At 38.9% G+C, this 4,555-nt stretch overlaps 2 non-coding genes across 2 annotated transcripts; one reads left to right on the top strand and one right to left on the bottom strand.

The window, feature by feature from the left end:
* Nucleotides 1–2,730: 2,730 nt before the first annotated feature.
* Trnat-ugu (transfer RNA threonine (anticodon UGU)) lies at nt 2,731–2,803 on the top strand. The gene has a single exon. It is a non-coding gene; the product is annotated as a tRNA-Thr (tRNA).
* Nucleotides 2,804–3,245: 442 nt separating this feature from the next.
* Nucleotides 3,246–3,317, bottom strand: Trnad-guc (transfer RNA aspartic acid (anticodon GUC)). The gene has a single exon. It is a non-coding gene; the product is annotated as a tRNA-Asp (tRNA).
* Nucleotides 3,318–4,555: the final 1,238 nt, after the last annotated feature.

Below are 4,555 nucleotides of genomic sequence, written 5' to 3'. Positions count from 1 at the left end.
AATCATAGGCCTTTGCTCGCATGACTTACTTAATACCCATCGCCTTGTGCCGCACTAAAAAAAGAAGGGAGATGCATTCGGGGAATTGTTACATTCGGGGAATTGTTATTCGGGGAAATTGCATTCGGGGAAATTGCATTCGGGGAATTGTTATTCGGGGAATTGTCGTACAATCCAAATATGTGTTTGCAAAAAATATTTTATTTTCGGGGATTTGTTACATTCGGGGAAATGTTACATTCGGGGAATTGTTACATTCGGGAAAATTGCATTCGGGGAATTGTTACATTCGGGGAAATTGCATTCGGGAAAATTGCATTCGGGGAATTGGTTTTCGGGGAATTGTCGTACAATCACATGACCACATTTAGCTCAATTGGCTTGGGTGAGTGTTCAAACAGTGTATTCTCTGTGTCACGTAACAAATGAAATAATTTAGTGAGCATGACATCGAATTCTCCAAAGGCAGGTTTATTTACCGCTTTATGGTCTGTTGAGCAGCTAATGTGGCACGATAACATGGTTTTTTTTTTTTGTTTTCTGCAGCAACATGATTTTTTTGGCAAGATTGATCATGTGAAGTAAATAAAATTGTACCATTTTGGTACAGATTTATCATATTCAAGCCCATTTTTCGACATTGCAAAAAATAGCGTTTGCAACTCGTTGCAAAACTCGATTTTTACGTACAACTCGTGCTGAAAAAATCATCTTTTTGCAACTAGTTGCACAAACTACTATTTTCAATTCTTTGCAATGAAACTGCCATAGCATCATTCAATGAACGTATATGTACAAGATACAGTGATGACTCGATTTTTAGCATGCTAAAATTTTATCTGCCCCAGATTTCGTCTACACCCGATTTTATGACGGTTTTGATATGGTTTCTCCACTATCCAATTTTTCCACATTCTTGAAAGTCTATATAACAGTCAAAACCATTAATTGCTTTATATTTGTTCTATTTGACCTCTCTGAAGGATTTTTCTCTACACATTTTATAATGAGTGAGAAAGGCATCATCACCGCTAGGTGGATTAATTTGGGTTTTTATTTTTTTATTCAGTGAAAATGACATAACACGAACATTTTAATTTGTTAGCATACCGCTGGAAAAAGGAAAAGGATGATTCAAATTGCCAAAGTTAAAATAAATAGCGGTCATCTTGAATGTTTATTAACATTGTTTTAAATTAACATTGTTTCGCAAAATTCGTAATTAACTACATATTTAAATTTATCTGATAAGATATATTGAAGTTTATCCTAGTTAATTTCTTTTAAAGCTCCACATATAAAAGCTCAGCTATAACGCATAACATATTCATATCAAAATGTTCGAAAAAAAAATGTTCTAAAAATTTTGTCTCTGGGGGGGAGGGGGGCTTATGTCCAAACCCACCCCCGTGGCTACGCCACTGGATCATATTACTGAAATTATGGATCATCATCACGATAAAAAAAAAATGCGCAAATTTGAAGTTTTATGGATCAAAATATAGTTTTTATGGATCATTTTCCAAAGATTTTTGGATCATTTGTCATACGTTCATGGGAAAATAGCAGGAATTGTATTGTTTTTCTTGATCATGTTAATGGAACATATTTTTCTATTCATTGCTAAATTTTAGCTTAGTTATGGATCGAAAAATTATTCTTTATGGAATCTCCTAAACTCTTTTATGGATTTATGGTAGCGTTTTATGGAACATTCAGATGTTATTTACGGATCGTTTTTCATTTTTTTATGGATCCGTCTTTATTGTTTATATGCAAAAGTATGTTTTGCCCTATTCAATAACCGGACCCTGTATATTATCAGCAAGTTTGAAATTAGTTCGTTACTCTCAGAACCATCAAACTACGAGCTGTTCCCAACTTCGGCAATCAACCCATCGTCATTCAACGGTTCGCACTTGATTGACTTTCCCCTAACGAAGATCATTTACGGCACCGGTCATACGACCCGTGGTGCCACGTCCGGAAAGGTGACACTAATGACGAAAGATCGCGCATTTGCTAAATTTAGTGTTCTTCTAACGTAACCTGATGAGAAAGTGCCGAAGACTAGAAAAGCATTAAGATTCTGGGAAAAAAGGGGGAGAACTTGAGGGAAGACATGAAAAACGACGATTCGTAAAGGTGTAAATGAGATGCGCTTTAGTCATGCGATTCATTTTAATGACGCTTCTTCCGCCATGTGAAATGGATTAACAACGGTGCCGTGGTGGACGGGGAACAGAGACGATAAGCGGCACCCGCGTGGTTGCAAGAGGTGATGACACACTTGACATATCTCTCCCTACCTATACCTACCTGCTGCTACCAAGCCGCGCGCGAATGGGTGATGGTGTGTGAATAGCCGAAAAGGTTACATATAGGTGAGCTACTGGACGCCGATGACTATCCCCCTCTCTCGCGCTCTCTAACTCAGCCGCTTCAATCCGAGACGGTGCCATCCATCATCGCAGAATTTTGACACGGCTGTTGCTCGGTTGCGGACGGAGATGGCGCGGAGCGATCACCGAAAATGTGATTGGAATTTTCTAGCACGAGCGGCAGCAGCAGCGGTATAATTCATCGTCGTGTGTAGTTCTCGGTCCAGTCTTCGCCGGTTGGCTAATTTATTGCTGTAAAATGCGATGGCGTTCAGGCGTGATTGAGGTGAATTCGGCGCATTTCAATGGGCAGTTGGCGGTCGTTTCGGACGATAAAAATAGCATCGAAGCCTCTTTAGCTCAGATGGCAGAGCGCTGGTCTTGTAAACCAGCGGTCGTGAGTTCGATTCTCACAGGAGGCATTGACACTTTTTATTAGTGTTTTACAAGAAATTCTTTAAGTGAAATTAACACTTCTTGCCAGAAGTTCCAGAATAATAAATAAGGAGAATCTCTTGCCACAGAGAAATCAGTTTGGGAACATCCATAAATTACGTAACGCTTAGAGGAAAGGTAGCCCGAAGTGTGACAGTTTATACATTTTTTTAAATTATTCATACAAAAAGTTGAAAATGGCTAATTTTTGTATTACGTAATTAATGGATCTTCCCTTATGGATACCTTTACTGAGAAAAATAATATGAAAAACTGTATGTAGTGTCATCTTCATTAGATTCTTGGTATTCAGTCATTGAAATTGATTATTTGAAATCATAACAATTTATTAATCTGTAGATATGGAAGCTCGACGTTCAATCAAGTCCCAAAGTATTGACGTTGATTATCATCAATAAAAAATCCATTCTCCCCGACGGGGAATTGAACCCCGGTCTCCCGCGTGACAGGCGGGGATACTGACCACTATACTATCGAGGACCACGATACGTGTCATGATAACTAGCAGCCAAGTGTCAGCTATCGGACGGTGAGCAAGACAAATTATCCTTCTAATGTGCAGCAGCGAAGATAAAACAAACGACGCCGCTGCTTATTAAATTTTCAACCGTTCTATCTTCCTTCTTAACCAAGTATCGCTCTCCAGCCCAACCGTGCCATTATCTTTTTAACGACCTTCTCAACCTCGCCTCGCGCTGCACCAATGGGAGCGAAGCGTAGTCGCGCTACTTACCTAATTTGCCATCGCTGCTGTTCTTGGACGGGGAGACGGGCTCGGGTGCATCTCCTTTCTTGTTTTACTCTTGTTCTTCGCACAATGGAAGGGTTCTGCGCTAATTTTAGTCATTTCAGGTATCGTCGGTTTTGTTTGACACAGTATTTCGACATAGTATGATATTTTAACGAAATCAATCAAAATTGTACTTTCCGATTTCGATCGTTTTCCAATCAACGTAACAGAAATAAGATTTTTACGGCAAACAACGTATTACCCCATCACGTTTCGTCTTGTAACGCTAACCAGTTTTTGTGTTAGTAGTCTTCGAATATAGAGAGGTAGGCAGGCACCTACTACACTACTTCCCCGGTGCGTTTGCCTTTTTTTAATTATAACAAATGGTGGCATTTTTTCACCAGCGCTGCCTGTGTCCCTCTTGGTAAAGGTTTCGTTTACATCAGTGTTTTTTTCTTGTTGTTGCTGTTTGACACTCACACCGGAAGACGGGCGAAGATGTGCTGCTGCTCGGTGAGTGGGAGAAAAATAATAAGTAATGATGGAATTTTTCACTTTTGTCTAATTAGAATTCCCGAACAAATTAGCCCACTTTGTTACGGGACAAACGTGGTGTTCGGAGGAGTTGTGTTAACAAATTTAGCCATTAATCATCAAAGAGTTAGATTGGTTAATTTTTAATAATTTTATTTGCAATACTGGCGGAGACTGATAATGTGAAATGTGGTGAAATTGCTTATTCTAAGCTTGTCATAGAAACATAATTAGGATTTCCTTTGAATAAAAAATTGGAACTAAGAAAATCTCCTGGTTTCTTTTATCTTTCCAATACCCAATGTTTGTACAATTGTACATTTTTATGTTTGTATGCATGTTCCAGCATAAGTTTTGAACGTATTGACCTAAATTTGGAAAGCACATTTTTTATCTCAAGGACACCTACTCTCTACACCAGCGGTTCTCAACCTGGGGTACATGTACCCCT

This window comes from Armigeres subalbatus, chromosome 1 (assembly GCF_024139115.2).
Source record: "Armigeres subalbatus isolate Guangzhou_Male chromosome 1, GZ_Asu_2, whole genome shotgun sequence".
Taxonomy (NCBI): domain Eukaryota; kingdom Metazoa; phylum Arthropoda; class Insecta; order Diptera; family Culicidae; genus Armigeres; species Armigeres subalbatus.
The sequence above is the reverse complement of the archived record's forward strand: the minus strand, read 5'-3'. Positions and strand labels throughout refer to the sequence as shown.